The 23,382-nt window shown below is 41.9% G+C and overlaps 2 pseudogenes; both read left to right on the top strand.

Moving 5' to 3' along the window:
- The first annotated feature begins 8,224 nt into the window (after window positions 1-8,224).
- On the top strand, window positions 8,225-8,722 carry LOC101545033 (choline kinase alpha-like; annotated as a pseudogene).
- Window positions 8,723-8,782: 60 nt separating this feature from the next.
- Window positions 8,783-23,382, top strand: part of LOC101545295 (60S acidic ribosomal protein P0-like) — a 29,205-nt pseudogene continuing 14,605 nt past the window's right edge.

The following is a 23,382-nucleotide window of genomic DNA, read 5'->3' as shown; positions in this document are numbered from 1 at the left end:
ATTCAGAAAACCGATGCAGTTTGCAGTTTCATAAGGAGATGGCTATTTATAAATTGCTGGGTTAGAAATGACTGGCTTTCTCATCTGTTGGACATAGACAACGACTATAACAAAAAATAAGACAAACAGTTTAAGATATATTTTTGCATACATTTGTCTTTCACTCTGTCCTTGAAAGATCTGAAGCCTACATGGAATTCATGAGCGGGAATAAGTCACAAATGCCACAGAGCAGAGTCCTTAAGAGCTCAGGCTCTTAACCTCAAAAGACCTGAGTTAGAATCCAGGTGCATACCACTATTTATAGTACCTGACACAAGCACTTTATTCTTTTAGGTCATGTGCTCCTCATTTGTAAGATATAGGTAACAATAAAAAGTTTCTCTATGGTTCCTGAGAGGAATAAATGATCTAGTTCCATTCCATAAATGAAACCCATATTACTTAGCCAAGTTTGACTCTAAATAGACATTATCTGCTTTTTCTATGCAAATAAATTGCCTCTATTTTGAAATATTCCAAATTTTACACATATTTACCATGTAACCTTTTATACACTTGAAATAATGATAACGAAAAAAAAGAAGAAAAACTGTCTGGAGCCTCTTTCTAGCTATCAATGAGCTTCCAATATAATTGGGAAATTGATGAGACATGGAACTATGAAGGAAAAGGATGAGAGAACAAAGATCTGACAGCCAGCAGAGGAGAGGGCTGAGGGCAGAGAAGGAGTAGCATAATTCAAGGTGGGAATCATGGGGAAAGTTTTCAAGGAGAAAGAAGCTGTGCCAGAAGTAGGGCCTTGGGACATGCATGGATCTTGACAAGGGTGATGACATGCATGGCAGTACATACATCATTCTATATCTACCTCAGAGTTATTCTCATGATCTTATATGCATATTTGACTTGGGGTTGCCTCTGGTGAGCATGTAGTGGCTTTCTTTATGGCAACATCTAAATTATATTCTTCATGGCTCTTGAAGAAGATACCCATATTTATTGCGTTTATGGTATATGGCAAGCACTGGGAGAACAAAATAATCATACCTGGACTTTTAAGGATTTCCTAGTGGTAGAGATAGAAAATAATCACATAAACATATATATATACACATATATACATATATATAATCTCAATAGAGACCAAACAGAGCAAAAAGCAGGGCAGGGTGGTGGGGGTTATTTTATGTAGAATCCCTGAAGGTCTCTTTGAAGGTGTGTAACCTATAAGCAAATGAATTTGAAGACTGGAGAAAAAGTGTTTGGACAGGGGGCTGGAGCGATAGCACAGCAGGTAGGGTGTTTGCCTTGCACAAGGCCAACCAGGGTTCAATTCCCAGCATCCCATATAGTCCCCCAAGTACCACCAGGAGTAATTCCTGAGTGCATGAGCCAGGAGTAACCCCTGTGTATCACCGGGGGTGACCCAAAAAGCACCCCCCAAAACAACAACAACAAAAGTGTTTGGACAGAGGAAACAACAGGTACAAAAGTCCGAAGGTGGGGATACAGTTTTCTACTTGGAAAAATAAGCCTGTGACTTCAGAATGAATTGAAGGTAAGTATTTCAGTGCTGCATAACTAGATCTCACCCACAGCACACTAGTATGTATGCCTGCCCAAATGATACACTAATGAGCAAAATAATGCTCAGAATCATTGATCACACTTTCAAACAGAAGTTAACAAATAAGAGTTGAAGCAATACTAGAGATGCAACTGGCATTTGCAAGCTGCTGAACTCATTTATCTAATGAACATCACACAGGTTTTAGATGTGTCTGATTGCTTAGCCTATAATTCAAACCATGGCTTTAGTTTGAATTATTTTCCACCTTTCTACTGGCTTAAAAAGCCCGGTAAGGATGATTATTTTGTGAACTTACTTAGTTAAAAAACCCAGAAAACAAGCCTATTTTGGAATAACAGTAAATGAGTGCATCGTATTCTGAGCCTTCATCTTGGACTTCTCCCTGAATAATACCATATTATTGTCTAACACCAATAATTCAAGTGACAGTGTGTTGTCACACGTTTGTTAACCTGAAATATTGAACTAAATCTCTCAAAACTTTCTCTCTCTCATTTTTTTTCAAACTGGCTAAAGCATTTACTAGCAGTGGAAAACTGCATGGAAACAGAATGCTAAGAAATCTTTGTTCAACATGCAAAAAAAGTAGTTTTTATTAAATAATTTCTGCCAACAATCTGGTAACATACTCCAATTTTGACTTTGCCTCTTTGTTAAACTATGCTCATATACTGTAGGAGCCATAGTGCTTCAATCTCCTCACTGGAGGGAGAGAATAACTATTGATATGAATGTAAACACGGTATCTTTTTCAACTTCTGGATTCTTTAACCTTTCTGTGGAAAGTACTCTTGGGACTCTATGGAGGGAAAAGTGGGTTTTTTTTCTCCAGATGGATTCCTTGGCTAGGGCAATATTTTTTGTTATGCCAATAAAATGAAAGGGAGACAGAATATGAGCAACTGCCAGAGTGGTTAGTGTGAGACTATTACCAAGGCAGAAATGAGGCCAAAGAGATGATAAATGCATGCCTTTCACCCACTCCATCAAGCAAAACCTGACCTGGATCCTCTTTTTCCATCTGAGCTCCAAGCGAGTCACCATTTTTCACAGCAGCCCTTAATAGTGGACATTAACTTAGCCCTCCCTGGATGGGCTGACCTGCGGTCTAACTCGGGGCTGCTCCAAACTGTAATCACTTGCTCACTTGGTAATTTTATCAAATAGCATGCACCTTTTCCAGCCACTTATTGGCCAATTAAGTCAAGTTCTCACTGAGGGGGTCCAGCTGGCTTCAAGTTATCTTAGATGAATTGATTGAAGACATTCTGCAATCTATGAACCCAGTTTAATGATCTAGGTGATAATACTTGTAATTCTTCTCAGTCAGGGGAATTTGCTGCAGCTGTTGTCGGCAAATCCATGTTCTGATACACTGAAGTACCAGGAAAGCATTAATCTGCTCTCAGAGTTTCATATCAATGGCTGCATTCTGAAAAGGGAAACTGAAAATTCACTTTGCCAGGTGAAGACAGTCTTTCCATGAATTTCTTTAAAAAATTCTATCCATTATAAATGTTGTTTTTTGTAAAGTGGAATATAGGAAGAATCTATTATTACCAATACTTCATCAAGAATGGTCAAAAGCATGTAAATCTTCTTTGAAGATTACTGAAAATAGCATGTCAAATGCTTGAGCTTGAGTTCTAAAGCAAAAATACGTAATATTTTCTAAAATATTTGGGTGGGGCTCCCAGGACTAAAGTCATTATTTTTATAGGAAGTGTTTCATGGCCAACATAAATAGTAAGAGTTTGTGTTCCCACCCCCTGGATTCGTGACTATTGAAGTGATAATGAAGAAGTGTCACAGAGTGACACGGGCCTCAATGTATCTCCAAACACTGCAGCACAGTGACATATTTTTAAAATGTAATCATTAAATAATTCCCTGCTTCCTTTCCTGTGTGTGCATTGGCTCCCTGAACCGCTGAAACATTAATTCTCCTCTCTATGAAGCAAATACTGTAAATAACACTCAGGAGGTTTTTCTGGGTGTTGCAAATTCAGAATACTTAGGAACACTCTGTCCTACAGCGGCTCTGTGAAGTTTATGTTTACAAACTGAAAAGCTGGTTTTGATTTTCTTGGGAAGGTGGCAGCTGTGATATTAATTTACGCTGCGCTGAGGAGCTGCCGTTCCTCTTTCTGGAGAGCGGGTTCTTTTTCACTGAGACGTGTGATTGAACTTGGCTTTGGGGATGTGTGACTTGCTGAGAAAGGCTGGTGCTTTTGATGAGATTTTAACTTCTTTCCAGTGATGCAGGAAAAACAATGGGCTAGGAAAGATACAAATTATTTCAAGGGGAGCTTAAGCATTGGGGGAAAACCTTAATAGGGTCATGGTGATTCTTTAAATTTAAGGGTCCAAATTTAACTGCGCTAGATACCAGGAAGTAAAGAGTGATCCTTTATTCTTTGATTCTTTCTAACCAGAAAAAGGCAAAGCCAGGCAGAGCTTTGGAGTCTGCTTTGAAACAAAATTGAGTTTTTCTTCTAAGTACAAAATATTTGACTTTCATTCGAAGAAACTTTCCCTTCCACCACCCTTTTATTTTCCTGCTTCTATATATTTCCTTTTCTTGATAGGTTCACCTAATTTTATTTATTTATTTATTTATTTATTTATTTATTTATTTATTTATTTTTGGGTCACACCTGGCGATGCACAGGGGTTACTCATGGTTCTGCACTCAGGAACCACTCCTGGCGGTGCTCAGGGGACCATATGGGATGCGGGGAATCGAACCCGGGTCAGCTTCGTGCAAGGCAAACGCCCTACCCGCTGTGCTATCACACCAGCCCCGGTTCACCTAATTTTAAATGTTCTAACTTCCATAAGTGAAAATTCTTATTCAAGTGGGATTAATAATAACATTTTCTAATTACAAACACGCAGATATGCCACTACTGATTTAAGAACTCTACAAGGATCAAATCCTTCAACTTAGGCCAGTGCTGTCATTTTAGATAAGGAAACAGCAGAACAGAGAGCTTAAGAAACCCACTCAATGTCACATAGCTAACCAGTGTCAGAGTTTGAACCAAGCAGGATGGATGTTTTGTCTGTGTGTTTGTTCACTACACACTGCCTCTCTGATTTCCCATAAGTACAAAGCTTCAAGTTACATCTGTTTCAGCTCGTCAGCCTACTTCCCTTGATATCCTCACAGATAAAAAATTTCAGAAAAGCAATAAAGACAACTGACATTACAACAAATAGAAAGCATGACTGTTCCAGGTGCTTATTGCAGGAAGCCTTACCCCGGATCTGTTCTTTGCGGCTTTGGGACTTTTCTACTTCCAAAGAGCTCTACATGCTTCATGAATTTGAGTCATTAATGTGTTAGCAAAGTGTCAGAAATGAACATATTCTCCTTTCTGTTCTTCAAAAAATAATCTTTTGTTTTGTTTTGTTTTGGGCCACACCTGGTGTTGCTTAGGGGCTACTCCTAGCTTGTTGCTTTGGGGTACCTCCTGATGTTGCTCCAGGGAACATGTAGTGATGAATCAAGTCTGGGACTCCTGCATGCACACTGGTCTTTAAGCTATCTGTCAAATAGTCCCCTGAAATTTTTTTAAAGAGATGAACACAAAGTGAAGTTGACCTTGAATGCATTTTCTCCTGATACTGCCTACTTTCTCCTTCAAGACCATTTTCTTTCCTTCTCTCCCTCCCTTCCTTCTCCCTTCCTTCCTCCCTCTATCCCTTCCTTCCTTCCTTCCTTCCTTCCTTCCTTCCTTCCTTCCTTCCTTCCTTCCTTCCTTCCTTACTTCCTGGTTTTGGACTACACCTAGAAGCACTCAGGGATTACTCCTGACTCTGAATTCAAGAGTCTCTCCTGGCTATACTCAGGGGACCATATGAGGCGCCAGGGATCAAACCATGATTGGTCATGTGTAAGGCAAATACCTTTATTCCTGTACTGTCTTTCTGGCCCATGGTCATCTTATTTCACTGAAACATGGACCTACATGACTATAGATATAATATGCCCATCTGTCACTGTCATTGTCATCCCGTTGCTCATTGATTTGCTTGAGCGGGCACCAGTAATGTCTCATTGTGAGACTTGTTGTTACCGTTTTTGGCATATCGAATATGCCATGAGTAGCTTGACAGACTCTGGCAAGTATCCCGTGTGGGCGGGATACTCTCAGTAGCTTGCCGGGCTCTCCAAGAGGAACAGAGAAATCGAACCCAGGTCGGCTGCATGCAAAGCAAATACCTTACCTGCTATGCTATCGCTCCAGTCCATTATGCCCATAATATGTATAATATATATGCATATATTATTCTTAGAACAAAAATTTAGTCTGTTTTATGTAAATTCAGACTGCAATATCTGTTGAAAAATTTAGTTATACTGCACACATAAAGATTTAGCAAGAATATAGAAATGTATCCTCTTGGAGAGCCTGACAAGCTACCAAGAGTATCCTGCCTGCATGGCAGAGCCTGGCAAGCTACCCGTGGAATATTTGGTATGCCAAAAACAGTAACAAGTCTCACAATGGAGACATTACAGGTGCAACTCGAGCAAATTGATGAACAACCATACAACAGTGTTAAAGTGCTATAGAAATGTAGGCAGGGTAAATATAAAGCTAAGATTATATGCCAACAGTTTTTGCAGTGATATGTGCGCCAGCCTTTTGAACTATCTCCCTAGCCCTCTACTCCCCACTTTCATTTTTCATTCTTAGAGCCTGGAGCTGTAGCACAGCTGGTAGGGTGTTTGCCTTGCACGTAGCTGACCTGGGTTTGATTCCTTTGTCCCTCCCGGAGAGTCCGGCAAGCTACCGAGGGTATCCCGCCCACGTGGCAGAGCCTGGCAAACTACTTGTGCCATATTAAATATGCCAAAAACAGTAAAAACAAGTCTCACAAGGGAGACATTACTTGTACCTGCTCAAGCAAATTGATGAACAACGGGATGACAGTGCTACAATGCAGAGAATCTCTTCAAGAAATGACAACATATTATAATACAAATTTTAAAAATAGATGCTCTCAGGCTGCAGTGATAGTATAGCAGGTAGGATGCTTGTTTTGCACTTGGCCAATCTGGTTCTATACCTAACATTTCATACGGTTCCCCTGAGCACCACCGTGAGTAATTACTGAATGAAGAGCCAGGAGTAAGGCCTTAACATTGATGGGTGTGTCCCCAAAACAAAACAAAACACCAAAACAAAAAATAAAAAATCAATGCTCTCTACTGGAGTTTTCGAGTAGGTCCTCTTATTATATAATCACGTAGTATACTGTTCTTTCCTTCTTGCCTAGTCAAATTTGATTTACCTAAACAGAAAATTCCATGAAGTTAAGTAATGTGACTGTAGTTTTCACTACAAAATCCTAATGTATCTGCATAGAGTAGGTACTTATACATTAAATATTATCATTTGATCTATGAATAAAATATTATTTAAAGAATAAAACAGTATTTTACATTAATAAATTATTAAACCACTGTTAGGTTTACAGCAAAATTTGATAGAAAATACAGTGTCCCTTCATATCCCCTGTCCCGCCTCCACAGTGCTTTAAGCCAAAAATAAAACAGTTCTGGACCTGAGGTATAATTTCAGACAGTAGGGTACATATGTTATATACATGGGTCTCTGAATTCAATCTTCAGTACTGCCTACACAAACACACACACACACACACACACCCCAGTCGATCATAATTTCCTAATATAAAAACTGGAGAAAACCTTATGCTGTTAACAACAACAATGAAAAAAATAGTGATTTCAAATAAGATGAAGGTGTGTTTCTCTCACAAGCAAGTGTGGCTGGTCGGGATGGAGGGGTAATTCCATTCCATGAAGCCAGGGTGTGTCTGCCATGCCCAACATATGGCTTCCAAGGCTGCTCAAGTTGTCACCATTTCCAGCTGGTAGGGAGGATGATGAGCCAAAACCCTCCACGGGGAGCCCTTCTTCATTTGGAGCTGACATAAAAGTTGTATCTGTATCTTTCTCTCTTATTCCACTGGCCCAAACTTTAGGTGGTTATTTGTAGTCTCCCAGGAAACTGGGAAATATTATTGCTTGCTAGGTGGTCATGTGCCCAGAAATACGGAAGAGCTGAATTTTTGAGGGACAATTATAGTCTGGTACATACTTAGATAGGAAAAGTTTATTAAAAATAGACTGTATAACAAACTTCAAACAGGATGGCCCAAAGCCATAAAGTTTGAGTCTTAAAATATCTCAATAAACTTGTGTCACCAATATGAAGCCACTTCATTGGTAATTTGAGTACTAAACATGGAAGAAAGGAATAGTGTTATAATGATAAGAAGCTGGGTAGAAAAACAGAATAATTTGAGGAGCTATTGCTTTGCTTCTCAATTTTCTGAATCATATTTTTCCCTATCCTGTGAAAAAGATGATAGAAGAGGCAGCCCCTAAGGGAATTCAGTAATTGCAACCTCTTGGAAGTCACCTCCTTTTGCACGTGGTGGATTTACTGATTCACTTCTAATTGATAAAATATGGCAAAAGAGAAGATACCACTTACTAAATATGGTTACAGAATGATTGTGACTTTCTCCTCAAAGCCATCTTCTGGACCTTCTTTCTCTCTGAGTTAAGCCATAGCCACAGAGAGGGTCCATATGGGAAGGACTACTTCTCCTGTTGTCTTCTGCCACAACTACTGTTAGGAAGGTAACATCCTGCTGCTGGAGGGCAGAGAGGACTCCCCGACGCAGAAGCTGATGCTCATCAAATTCGAGTACAGCAGCTACAACTACAGGGGATTCGACATGGGGAACCATTTCTGCGAGTGGATGTACGACTACAGCTGCGAGAAGTTCCTGTTCTTCAGAGCCAGCCCGCACCAGTACCCCAGCCTGGAGCAGCAGCTCCATTTTATTTTCAGTTACTTGGCGACATTCCAGGAGGAGTTTGCAAAGCTCAGCAGTGAAGAAAAGTTCCGCATGGAAGAGTTCATGCTGGTGGAAGTCAACAGGTTTGCCCTGGCGTTGCATTTCTTCTGGGGACTCTGGTCCATCGTGCAGGCCAAAATATCGTCCATCATGTTTGGGTACATGGACTACGCCCAGGCCCGCTTTGACGCCTATTTCAAGCAGAAGAGGAAGCTGGGAGTGTGACCCGCAGGACCGGACACCTCAGCCTCGGCCGCGTGGGTGCGCCCCGCCTGGGACTCCCTCATGCGCCCGTGCCCGGCCTGTGGTCAGCACGGAGGCCGGATGTCTGACTACTGAGCACAGATGTGTCTGAGACGGAGGACTGTATTAAAATCGAGTAATTTCTGTCCAAAACAACAAAAAAAGGAATCTTCCTGGCTGTTAAGATCCTTTGGGGTTCTACAAATCATAAACACACCAAAACATATGTCTGAGAACAAACAAGAACACAAGTACACACAAGTGATGCTGTCATTAGGATTGGTAGCCAGCGCTGATACAAGCTGACCTGCCCCTGTGACTCCGGCCCAGATACGTGCATCTTTGCATCTCTTGCCCTTTGTCCTCTAAACAGCATCTCAAGCCTCAAAGGTTTGTGGATTCTGCCACCATCTACGCAGGAGACTGACAGTGCCCTGGAGTACAGAGGGCACTTGACCAGCAAAAGCATTTAGACATGAGAAAAAATACAAATCAACTTGTCAAGTCCTTCTTTCCTCTCTGATTGTGTGAACGCTGTTGGTTTTTGCATAAAAAATATCATTTTATGGTAGCACCAAGCATCTATCCTGTTGCTTCTCTTCATTACCACTTGGTTCCACAGGTAGAATGGTGTCACTCAGCAGTTGACACTGTAATGCCTGTGAATAGAGTGAAAAAGGAGTAGTTTGGAGCCTGGAAAGATAGAACAGTGGGTAAGGTACTTGCCCTGCATGCATCTGACTTGAGTTCAATTCCTGGCATCATATTTGGATCCCTGCACACCCCCACTCCTACCTCCTACTAGCATGGCCAGGAGTGATTCCTGAGCACACTACCAGGTGTGACACAAAACAAACAGAAAAAGAAAAAGAAAGCTTTATAACAGTTCATATCATTCCTGACATTGTATGTTAGATGTAGACTCTGGATGATACTTATTAGTACAAGCGCAAGGCTTTCTGAATGCTAGAATTCTAAGTTGTTTTACGTTTATCAAGATAATAAAATTAATTCAAAATTTCAAAGCTTAAAATGCAGAACTTCATTAAAGTAATATAACAATTCAGTAAAGGCAACACCTAAGATATAATAGTGGTAATCTGGTTGATAAACAGATTTGCATACAGAATATAATTTTTTTAAATTTTTTAATTAGTGAGTCACAGTGAGGGTACAGTTGCAGATTCACACATTTTCGTGCTTGTTTTTCCCTCATGCAATGTTTGAGGGCCCATCCCTCCACCAGTGTCCATTCTCCATCACCAATGAACCCAGTATCCCTCCCACCCCCTAATCCCATCCCCCCACCCCCCCCTCTGTGGCAGGGCATTCCAATTTGTTCTCTCTCTCTCTCCTTTTAGGTGTTGTGGTTTGCAATAGGGGTATTGAGTGGCCATCATGTTCAGTCACTAGTCCACTTTCAGCACGCATCTCCCTTCCCTCACGGGATCTCCAATCACATTTTACTTTATGTTCCCTTCTCTATTTCCCCCAGCATATGAGGCCAGCTTCCAAGCTATGGAGCCAACCTCCTGGTATTATATACTACTATTCTTGGGTATTAGTCTCCTACTCTGTTGTTTTATATTCCACAGATTAGTGCAATCTTTCTGTCTTTCCCTCTCTTTTGGGCTCATTTTACTTAGCATAATACTTTCCATGTTGATCCACTTATATGCAAAGTTCATGACACTTCATCTTTTCTAACAGCTGCATAGTATTCCATTGTATAGATGTACCAAAGTTTCTTTAACCAGTCATCTGTTCTCAGGCACTCAGGTTCTTTCCAGATTCTGGCTATTGTAAACAGTGCCTCGATGAACATGTAAGTGCAGATGTCATTTAGACTATACTTTTTTTGTTTCTCCTGGATATATTCCCAGAAGTGATATTGCTGGATCAAATGGAAGCTCAATTTCTAATTTTTTGAGAAGCGTCCACATTGTTTTCCAAAGGGGCTGGACCAGTCAGCATTCCCACCAGCAGTGTAGAAGGGTCCCTTTCTCCCCATATCTTCTCCAACAGTGGTTGCTTTTGTTCTTTTGGATGTGTGCCATTCTCTGTGGTGTGAGGTGGTATCTCATGGTTGTTTTGATCTGCATCTCCCTGATGATTAGTGATGCAGAAAATTTTTTTATGTACCTTTTAGCCATTCGTATCTTTTCCTTGGAAAAGTTTCACATATAGAATATAAATTTTTGAAAAATAGTGTTTATTAGGTGCAGTATACATATGAATGTGTCATGTGGAGATAAGACGTCAACTTTTTCAATGGCCAGTCAAAGATTACATATACTATGTTTTCTGAATCGTCTCAAAGATGAAATACTGTGATGAAACAAAGCAATGACCTTAAAATCACTTCTGGACACATGTGAAGGGAACGCTGTCTGAATCTGTTAAAGCAATTAGATTGAATTTTGATAAGATAGAAGATGCTCTATAAGAGTTAACTGAAGCAATCTAAAACTCTTAAATAAAATATGAGTCATGATCTTTGGACGAAAATTTATTTTGAACGTATGCAATATTTTGTTATTTAGCGTTAATTGTTTATTTTTGATAAAAATACAAAAATAACAATTTCAAAAAGCTTTAAATTTGGCCATTTTACTTTTTAAAGAACTGACAAATGGGCCTGTACAGTATGGGAGCTAAGGTATTTATATGGTTTACATCCCGCCCACTTCAGTTTAAATCCCCAACACCAAATATGGTTCTCCGAACACCACCAGGAGTTACTCATGAGCACTGATGGGTGTAGTCCAAACTCCTTTCTCCTCCACACACATACAGAAAGAACTGAAAATTATTATTAATGTTACAACTGTTGGTTTTTAAAACTCAAAGTAAACTAGAATGTTTGTTGCAAAGTATGCAACAAAGGCAACATTCTAGTAATGTTCATTGCAGCACTGTTTACAATAGCCAAAATCTGGAAAAAACCACAATGCCCAAAAAACAGATGACTGGTTAAAGAAACTTCAGTACATCTACACAATGGAATACTATGCAGCTCTTAGAAAAGATGAAGTAATGAAATTTGCATGTAAGTGGATCAACATGCAAAGTATCATGTTAAGTGAAGAGTCAGAAAGAGAGAGACAGACATAGAAAGATTGCACTCATTTGTGGAATATAAAGTAATAGAATGGGAGACTAACACCCAAGAGTAGTAGAGATAAGGACAAGGAGGTCTGTGCCACAGCTTGGAAACTGGCCTCACATGCTGGAAGAAAATGCAGGGAGATAGAGATGGGAACGCCAAGTAGAGGATGTTGAGAGGACCCATTCAGGTTGAAAGATGAGTGCCAAAAGTAGACTATAGACCGAACATGATGGCCTCTCAATACCTCTATTGCAAACTACAACACCGAAAAGGAGAGAGAACAAAAGGGAATGCTCTGCCGAAGAGGCAGGGTGGGGTGGTGGGGGATGAGGTGGGGGTGGTGGGAGGGATACTGGGAACATTGATGGAGGAGAATGGGCACTGGTAGAGGGATGGTAAATGATCACTGTATGACTGAAATGCAAACACAAAAGTTCATAAGTTTGTAACTGTATCTCAAGATGATTCACTAATAAAAAATTTTTAAAAAAAGAACATGAGAGATTATAATTAATCTCTGTGTAGTGACCAGTAGTAGGTGGATGTTCAGGCTGTGCCCAAAGATTCTTATCTGAGGGCCAGAGTGGGTTGCAATCAAATTTTCCTCTGCTTATCAAGCTGTGTGCCCTGCTAGTGGGTGCAGTCAGTTCTAAGAGCCTGCCTTTCTCTCATTCTCATGAAGTGGCTCTTTAGGCTAACTGGGGCCCTTCCTGTTTGTCTTCAGAGGGCAGACCTAGGTCCAAAGTCTCAGTTTTACATACCGATTTCTGGTCAGTGTAAGGAAAAGATAGCTCTGTCATCCCGTTGTTAATCTATTTTGCTCAAGCTGCACCCGTAATGTCTCCATCGTGATACTTGTTGTTACTGTTTTTGGCATATCCAATACATCATGGGGAGCTTGCCAGGCTCTGCCATGCGGGTGAGATACTCTCGGTAGCTTTCCGGCTCTCCAGGAGAAACAGAGGAATCAAACCTGGGTCGGCAGTGTGCAAGGCAAACGCCCTATCCGCTGTGCAACTCTGAAAAGTAGCATTGTAGCACTGTCATCCAGTTGTTCGTCGATTTGCACGAGCGGGCACCAGTAACATCTCCATTTTGAGACTTGTTGTTACTGTTTTTTGGCATATGGAATTCGCTGTGGGTAGCTTGCCAGGTTCTGCCGTGCGGGCGGGATACTCTCTGTAGCTTGCCGGGCTCTCTGAGAGGGCGACCTGGAAGTCCAACTACTTCCTAAAGATCTGGATGATTACCCCAAGTGCTTCATGGTGCGGGTCGACAATGTGGGCTTCAGGCAGATGCAGCAGATCCGCATGTCCCTCAGGGGAAGGCGGTGGTGCTGATGGGCAAGAACACCATCATGCGCAAGGCCATCCGCGGGCACCTGGAGAACAACCCCGTGCTGGAGAAGTTGCTGCCACATATCTGGGGAAATGTGGGCTTTGTGTTCACCAAGGAGGATCTTACTGAGATCAGGGACATGCTGCTGGCCAATAAGGTGCCAGCTGCTGCCCGTTCAGGAGCCATTGTCCCCTGGGAGGTCACTGTGCCATCCCAAAATACAAGTTTGGAGCCCGAAAAGATCTCCTTCTTTCAGGCTTTGGGCATCACCACTAAAATCTCCAGGGGCACCATTGAAATCCTGAGTGACTTGCAGCTGAGCAAGACGGGAGATAAGGTGGGCGCCAGTGAAGCCACGGTGCTGAACATGCTCAACATCTTGCCCTTCTTTGGGCTCATCATCCAGCAGGTGTTCAACAATGGCAGCATCTACAACCCTGAAGTGTTGGATATCACCCTGAAGAGTAGGTACAATTATCACACAGAAAGGGAAAGCTTGAGCAGGAGACATTTTCGCATCTGGGAATTATCTTTTGGGGAACGAGAATTCATATTCAGAGGTGAGGGGCCATATACCCACCGTGGTACATGGGAGTTGCTCCCAGCAGGGCTACTGGTGCACCATCCAGTGCCAGAAAAGGAACCAGGGCTTTCTCTGAGCCACACTCAGCCCACTCAGTTATTTGAGCATCTTTAAGTGGGCTGGATCAAAGAAAAGAAGGTAGCTTCAGAAGCAGGTAGGCTTCTCACCTTTCAGAAAAACTAATGTTCATACAAACTGTTATGTGCTTAGGAAATGTGAATGGCACATTTTAGGCAGACTTCTCTATAGATGAAAAATCAGAGAATCTAGCCAAAAGAAAACCTGGACATTATTTGGGCCCCACACCAGTTCTCATTTCCGAAGACAGGAGCATGTTGCATCGCTGAGAGAACTGTTGGGAGGTGTGTCTTCCACTGAGAATCATGGAAAACTATCACCAAGAGGGAAGGGGGAGGGAAATGGGCAGGGACTGGCATTTGCAGAGCTACCACGAAAAGCTCAGGCCCTACAATCATAGCCTGCTTGATAATTGGCAACACCACAATATTGTTGCTAAGAAAAGGGAAAGGACAAAACAAAATCCCAAGAATGCTCATGACAGAGTCAGGACTAGAACTTAAGTATCATGTGTCTCTCATTTTGATATTTCTATTTTCCTTCTATCTCCTTATTTGTCTTATTTTCCAGCTATCATCTGTCTGGCTGCTACTTACCTACCTTTTCTACACACCTTTTCTCTCTTTTTTCACATGCTTCATCTCTCTTTCTTTACCCATCTAATCATATAAATATATAATCTCTCCTCTCCTTCATCCATATATGTATGCAACATGCTACAAAGAAATAAGAAAGCATCTATTTTTCTTTCTAAAGTTAAGGGAAGGAGGAAGCCGGGAGCTGTTGATTTTGTTTGTTTGCTTGGCTCCTACCTGAGTAAGGAAAAAGATTTTAGTCCATAACATAGCATCATAACAATAGCAGGACTTATGAATTTTTTCCAATAGGCAATTTCAGGCTGAAGACAATGTATTTGAAAAACAGCCTAGAGTGCTGCAATATTAAAACAGTAGGTCACTATGGCCATAATATACCAGCTCTAGGTAATGAGATTACCTTCTTTCAGGATTCTCCCTTTTGTTCCCCCCACCCCCCAAACATACTCAATTTTATTGCTAGGAAACACCCATGGTGAAGAGGGAGGAAAGGACCTTGGTGGATGTGAGCAAGTCTTTCCTGGGGCTTTGTAAATATCAGTCAAACCATATAATCTTCTGTCACTTTAGAGATGAATCCTTGAGGGGCTGGAGAGATAGCACAGCGGGTAGGGCGTTTGCCTTGCACGCAGCCGACCCGGGTTCAAATCCCAGCATCCCATATGGTCCCCTGAGCACGGCCAAGGGTAATTCCTGAGTGCAGAGCCAGGAGTAACCCCTGTGCATCGTCAGGTGTGACCCAAAAAGCAAAAAAAAAAAAAGAAATGAATCCTTGAGGGGATGGAGCGATAGCACAGTGGATAGGGCATTTGTCTTGCATGCGGCCGACCCAGGTTCGATTCCCAGCATCCCATATGATCCCCTGAGCACCATCAGGAGTAATTCCTGAGTGCAGAGCCAGGAGTAACTGCTGTGCCCCCCCCAAAAAGAAATGAATCCTTGAGATAACTTTCTCAAAGTTAGAAAATCATGTCTCTATTTACATATATGAATCTAATCATGGTATGTTTATGCATATAGCTGTTTATTGTATTGAAAAAGATGTTCTCTTCTTGCCAAGCCTTAGGGGAACATTAATCAGATTCATTAATTACTAAACATATGGCTTACATCTGAAATATTTTGTCTAAATTTGGAGACTAAATTTTAAGAGGCACATTAATAAAGTATACTAACAAGAGAACTAGGATTGATATTAATTTTTAAAAAAAACCCAAAAATATGTGTACTATATGTGTGTGGTGCCAGGGATCAAACCTAGACATGTCAACCCCTTTACCACTGAACTTTATCCCTGGCCCCAAATATATACTTTAAGAAACAAAGTGTGTTTAGTACTGTATTGAGTATGTCATATGTTAACTTTTATTACTCTGGGGAAGGAAGAGGCTTCCCAAGCATGATTTTGGGGGCTGGAGCCACTCCTGGGGGATATTTAGCCTGATTATGAGGGCTAGAAGTTACAATGCTTCATCAGGCAATAGGGCGATGCTCAATAGATCACTAGGGCTCTACCCAGTTGTGCTGGGGGCTAAGGGTTGTGCAATGTCAGTTAAATCTGGGGCTTTGTGCATATCAGGCCTTCCGTGATCTTCTCAATCCCTGCATGCTACTTTTAAAAGTCATCAGGGGCTGGAGCGATAGCACAGCAGGTAGGGCGTTTGCCTTGCACGCAGCTGACCCGGGTTCGATTCTCAGCATCCCATGTGGTTCCCTGAGCACTGCTAGGAGTAATTCCTGAGTACAGAGCCAGGAGTAACACTTGTGCATCACTGGGTGTGACCCAAAAAGCAAAAAAATAAGTGAATAACTAAATCGAAAATAAAATAACACTCATCAGTTTTACTTTTATCTCTGAGAGTAACAATCATTGATGCCCCAAAAACTGAGCTCTGAAAACCATGTCATTTGAGAATCCATAGAAGAACTAAGAACATTTCTGCTGAGGAAGCTGAAACTGAGACCAATGGACACATGTGACTGCATGGAAACTTTGTTTTGAGGTAAGGACACACCAGTCTTTGAGTGGAGCATTCAGACAAAAGCTGAGGGTCATCTTTTTTTAAAATGTAGATTTCAGCATTAAGACATGTTGAATGTCTGATGTGATGCAGGCAAGGTTCAACAAAGAACCAAACTGTTGTTTTCATTTCTATTTACTGTTAGGAATGCAAAATAAATCCCTAAAAATGTTGAAAAATAATTTTTAAAAGTAAATTCCTCAACTCCTAAGACTTTTCTAAAGAAGTCAATTCTGAGTGACTGTCAATTTTAGGTCCATCTGGGAAGCATCCTCCCCCCCACCTTTTCTTTATGTTGCTTGGTCTTTGGAAGTATGGAAGTATGTACTCTCTAGCTGTGACAGTGTGTCAGTTATATATTAAGTCTACAGACATTATTAAGATGTGGTTCTGCCTTGTGGTGCTAGCACAAAAATAAATAATTGCAATTTAGCAAAATTAATGCTAACTGATAGATGTATGGTGTTAACAGAAGTTAAATGAAAAGAAAAGAAAGAACCTGTTTTAAATGTGTGAGACTGGATTTACTAAATTCCTCATGATTTACATAAGCATCAGCAGTTACACTTCCTCTTAAAATGAAGAGGTCAATATGGAATTCATCTATTCTTAAAAATTTGCATACATCTCTACTAAATCATTCACACATCATGAACCAATTAGCATACCAGTGAATATCCTGAAACTCAAGTCCTATGCATTCTTATTTTTTTTATTGCCTTATTTCCACCTGATACTGAACTTGGAATTCGAGAGCAGGAGGAAATCTTTTCAAATAAAGTTTCCTAGCACAGACGTTTCACACTGAACAACACCCTTGGTCAAACCTTTGGGATAGGCTGTCATTGTCAATGAAGAGAAAAAGAAGACATGGTTCTTAGCGGTTGACTTACTTGATCTGAATTCAGTCAGTAAGACGAACAAGATGAGCTGGGAGAAGAGCAGAGGTGGCAGCACAAGTCGCCAAACTTTACCATGTTAACTTGCTATTTCTTTCCTAAGAAGATGGGTGATGCATTGTCAAGATTTGCCACAGCACAATTAGCATTGATCTGCAATGTGTAGACAATCAACAGCAGCAGCAAATTAATGAGCCAGTAATTATTCAAGACTCAGGAGCATGGTGAGCAGTAATGAGGAACTAGATGTATATTGTTGGGGAAGGACCTTGTGGTCCTTATTCTATTTTTATATAAAAAGCCATAGAGTTAGCATGAGGATCTTTGAACATGAGTAGATATATGACTACATGAGTGAACAGAGAAGGAGAAAAAACTCACATTTACTGATTTTGATAGCAGATAACTACTGTTTATTGAATTCTTATTCTGCCAATTTTGCATCAAGTACTTTGCATTTATTATTTCCCAGTAACTTCCAAACAACCTACTCATGGAAGAATTATTCTTGGGTTAACAAGTGATTGACTAAGTTTCTCACATTCAGTAATGGGGCAGACTTTGAGTTTAAATATATTCTTTTATCATGTGAAGTCTTGCTTTTTTCTGCTATACCAGAATACATGAAGCTGATCAAAAGCAGGATGGGGAAAATAATTCACAGGGTCATAGAAGTGAGCCCATGAGTCCCCAGACCCTGTTAGAGGTGTTGGAAATAGAGTGAGGTACAAAAGAGACAAGACTGCCCATGAGGAGCAGTGGGTGAGACAGCAACTACAAATGTAAAAAAGAGTAAGAGGAGGAGAAGGGGTAGAAGAAGAGAAGGAGAGGTGGTGGTGATGGTGGAGGAGGAGGAGGAGGAAGAGGAAGAGGAGGAGAAAGGGTAATGGGGAGAAGAAGGAGAAGGATTTTACTTATTCTATACATTTTAATTATATGTATCCTGGAGAGCATGAAATATGGGGTCAAGAGAGAGCCCAAAGGTGCTCCTTCATTACAAGAAATGTCCAACCCCTTTTAAAAAATGGGGAAAAGAGGGGGGCTGGAGCAATAGCACAGCGGGTAGGGTGCTTGTCTTGCACGCAGCCGACCCAGGCTGACCCAGTTTCGAATCCCAGCATCCCATATGGTCCCCTGAGCACCGCCAGGGGTAATTCCTGAGTATAGAACCAGGAGTAACCCCTGTGCATCGCTGGGTGTGACCCAAAAAGCAAAAAAAAAATGGGGAGAAGAAATGAACAGAAACTTCCTCAAATAATAAACTCAGATAGCCAAAATTCACATAAAAATGCTCTACATCACTAATCATCAGGGAGATACAAATCAAAGTAACAAAATATCATCTCACACCACAGAAAAAGCACACATCCAAAAGAACATGACCAACCAATGCTGGTGTGGATGTGGGGAAAAAGGAACTCTCATTTATTGTTGGTGGGAATGCCTACTGGTTCAGGCTCTTTAAAAAACAATATGGACATTCCTCGATAAACTGGAAGTTTAGTTCCCATTTGATCTAGCAATACCACTTCTGGGAATATACCATGGGTGCCCCAAAACACACAGCAGAGACATCATTGGCACTTCTGTGTTCATTGCAGCACTATTCACAATAGCCAGAATCTGGAAACAACTTGAGTGCCTGAGAACTGATGATTGGATAAAGAAACTATGGTACATCTACATAATAAATACTAAGCAGCTATCAGAAAAAATGAAGTCATAAAATTTCCTTATAAATGGGGTGGACATGGAGAATATCATGCTGAGTGATATGAGTCAGAAGGAGAGGGATGAATACAGAATAACTAGATTTGTTTGTGAGATATAAAAAATAGTATGAAACTAATATCCAAGGCTAGGTAAAACAGGGACCAGGAGGTTTGGTCAATGGTTGGAAGCTACCACAGTGTGTCGGGAGGCAGAGGGCAGTTCGGATAGAGAAGGAACCAGTATACAGCAATAATGGTTGGAAATGATCACTCTGGATGAGAACTGAATGTTTAAAGTAGGTAAAGGTATATACATAACTCTTTGGTATCTGTATTGCAAACCATACTTCCCAAGAGGAAAGATAGAGAAGAAGAAGAAGAAGAAGAAGAAGAAGAAGAAGAAGAAGAAGAAGAAGAAGAAGAAGAAGAAGAAGAAGAAGAAGAAGAAGAAGAAGAAGAAGAAGAAGAAGAAGAAGAAGAAGAAGAAGAAGAAGAAGAAGAAGAAGAAGGAGGAGGAGGAGGAAGGAGGAGGAGGAGGAAGAGGAGGAGGAGGAGGAGGAGGAGGAGGAGGAGGGGGAGGAGGAGGAGGAGGAGGGGGGGAGGAGGAGGAGGGGGAGGAGGAGGGGGGAGGGGGAGGAGGAGGAGGGGGGAGGAGGAGGAGGGGGAGATTTGGATACTGGAACATGGTATGACTGAAATATCACCTATCTTCTATATATGCAAGGTAAGTGCCCTTGCATATATGGTTGATTACCATTCAATCTTCCACACCATGTATGTCCCCAACCTCCACCAGGAGCACTCATTAAGCACAGAGCAAGGCGTAAGCCCTCAGGATTGTTGGGTATGATCCAAAAGCTAAGGCCAAGTCCTTGTTGACAAGGACACCGATGCCACTGATGCCTCTGTTGTCGCATGTTTTGAGGAACAGTTCCTCTCCAATGTTGAAAATGGTGTGATGTGTTTGATACCTTCTTGTTTCGGTCAGACCAATGATGTCGTACTTGATCTTCTGTGCTTGCATCATCAGGTCCTCGATGGATGCTTCTGATGCCAGCATACGTGCATTGAGAGTACAGACAGTCATTTTCGTCTTTCTTCATTTTGGCAGTCAAATTCATCCCTGAGATTTTATCAGTCCTCCTTGCTCATCCCTTCCTAATGCTGCCATATTGGGTGCTCTTTCGGTGTCAGGTGAATGAGGCCCCTTGTTCTTACTGTTTTGGGCATATAGAATACGCCATGGGTAGCTTGCCAGGCTCTGCCGTGTGGGCAGGGTACTCTCGGTAGCTTGCTGGGCTGGACTTGGGAGAGGGAGGAAACATATAGAGAGAGACTCTGGGACTGGAGAGATAGAACAGCAGGTAGGGGCACATCCTGCTCTCCGAGAGGGATGGAAACTTTTAGGGAGGCCTCCAATCACCCTTACACATGTTCCCATGGTTCACACCATATTTGATCCCTCTCAAATATAGTGCAGAAATTATAGAAAATGGGTATTAAGTGTCTTATGGTGTGTCAAGGGGCTGCAACACCTGGGTTTAATCCTGAAGCACCTGGGATTGTAGGAAGCAGACAGAGGGATTTTGTTTCCAGGTCTCGTTGAGCCTGGATTCCAAGGTCGCAAAGTTCTGCTTGACCTGGTTCTGTGGGGCTTCACTCCTAAGTGAAGTTTGGCCCGAGTGTCCGGGAAAGCAGCCTGGAGCATGATGGTGGCTGGGGGGTAGTGAGGTTCGGCCCTTGTCAACACAAACTTGGTCATGATCATTGATTAATTAGAATGCCTAACAACATGAATTGGATGATTATGCTTGAATAGATGTGGCTCACTGCAGGCAGTTTCTATCTTCGTCGTCTACACACCAACATCCAACTATGATGAAGAAATTGAGAAGTTCTACACGGAGCTGGAGAAGTTCTGTGAAGAAGACCACACCTTCTACAAGATCATTGTCGGTGATTTCAATGCCAAGATAGGACCGAGAAGGTCGCCCGAAGAACTCCACATTGGGACCCATGGCCTAGAATGGAACAAACAGGGTGAGAGACTGTCTGAGGTCATCATGTGGACCAAGATCATGCATGGTAACACACAGTTCCAGAAAGCTGAATCTAAACATTGGACGTGTGAGTTTCCCAGTGGACAGTTCCACAACGAAATTGACCACATCATATTCAATTGAAGGTTTTGCCTGACCAATATCACTGTTGTCCCAAAATTCCAAATGGGATTGGACCACTGTCTCCTTTGTGCAAAATTCTACTTCACAGAGTGAGGAGAAAGGGCTGCAAAGTTTAAGTTTAAGAAGAGAACTCCCAGAATGACCACTAACTGGGAGCTCTTTGGCACTATTGCAACGTGGGAAGATGCTGTTGTTGACAACATCGACGAGAAATACAATTGACTGGTTAAACTCCTCCATGACTGCGCAAAGAATGCCGAGAGTGGGAAAGCCACAAACAGACGCCTGTCTTCGGAAATTCTCGAGCTCATTCACCAGTGTGGTTTGGCATGAGCCTCAGGCAACCACAAGCTAATGTTTGAGCTCGCAAAGTTGTGCATAGAAGCCATAAAGGAAGACCTCAAAGAGAGAAGAGCAGCAGTGTTGGCCGATGCGGCAGAAGCCAGGAAAAGTATTCACAATGCTCGCCTGTCCTTCGCCAATTACAAGACCAAGATGGCTGCCCTCCGATGTTCTAATGGATCTATCACATCTTCCAGAAAGGCAATGGAGAGGATTATTCACGACTTCTACTCGGATCTCTTTGATAGCCACGTCCACCTGCCCACATACCAAATTCTGCAGAATGGATATGTCGTTCCCAACATCCTCTCTTCTGAAATCCGACACGCCATTTCATCGGTAAAGATGTGTACAGCACCCAGTCCAGACAAGGTCAGACCCGAACACCTGAAGAATCTGCTGCCAGTACTTGTCAATACACTGGCTTGGCTCTTCACACGCTACCTGTCTCTATGCAAGGTTCTGTCCCAATGGAAAACCAGCAGGACCGTTCTGTTGTACAAGAAGGGAGACATCTATCGGCAACTATCGCCCAATCTGCCTGTTGTCCATCATCTACAATTTGTTCACTTGAGTCATCCTGAATAGAATAGGCAGAACACTAGATGAAGGACAACCATGTGAGCAAACTGGGTTCCGAAAGGATTCAGCATTATCGACCATATCCACATGGTGACCAAGCTCATTGAAATTTCTTGAGAGTTTAAGATGTCGCTCTATCTAATGTTCATCGATTTAAAGAAGGCCTTTGATTCTGTTGAGACTGAAGCAGTCATTGAAGCCCTAGTCAAACAGGGCGTTCAAATTCAGTACATCAAGGTCCTCCGCGAGCTGTAACACAGATTCACCACAAGGATATCACCATTCTACAAGGAAGTGATCATCGACGTAAAGAGAGGGTTCAGCAGGGTGATACCATTTCACCGAAACTCTTCAGTGCCACCCTCGAGAATGTCATGCGATGACTGGAATGGGAAGGAATGGGAGTGAAGATAGACGGTCAGCAATCACCTCTGCTTCACTGATAACATCATTCCAATAACACCAAACATTAGCCAAGCAGTACAAATGTTGGCTGACTTCGACCAGGAGTGTGGAACGGTCAGACTGCAGCTGAATCTCACCAAAACAATGTTCATGAAAAATGAACTAGTCCCTGACATTCCATTTGCCCTCAACAGAACAAATATCTCCGAAAGCAGCAGTTATGTGTACCTCGGTCAAGAACTCAACATGAGGAATGACTTGGCACCAGAACTACGTAGGAGGAAGAGAGCAGCATGGAATACCTTCAAGAGTGTCAAAGAAGTGGTTAAGAGGACAAAGAACCTCCTGCTCAGGGTACATCTTTTTGACTCCACTGTTCTTCCTGCACTAACATATACCTCACGAAAACAGGATGAGAATGCTATTCAGGTATCCCGAAGGAGAATCGAAAGAGCTATGCTTGGAGTATTATGTTTCACTCAAGTGAGAGAAGGAATCCGGAGTTCCAACCTCTGTCATCAATCAAGAATCAGGGACACTGTCTTGTTTGCCAAGGCATCAAAAATCAGATGGGCTGAATATGTAATGTGATTCAGAGAAGACTGCTGGACTACAGCTGTTACCCTAGTCAAAGCTAGACTTGACATCAAAAGGGGACGGGATGTCAAAAGATCACATGGCTGCCCATCTATGAGATGGTCAGACTTCTTCATCAAAACCCTGAATAAACGGTTTGAGACTCTTCCTGTTCCTGGAGTGAGCAGATACCATTGGGCAATACTAGCACGAGACAG

The sequence above is a fragment of the Sorex araneus genome, chromosome 5 (genome assembly GCF_027595985.1).
Source record: "Sorex araneus isolate mSorAra2 chromosome 5, mSorAra2.pri, whole genome shotgun sequence".
In the NCBI taxonomy this organism is placed as follows: domain Eukaryota; kingdom Metazoa; phylum Chordata; class Mammalia; order Eulipotyphla; family Soricidae; genus Sorex; species Sorex araneus.
This window is presented reverse-complemented; position numbering and strand designations above follow the sequence as displayed.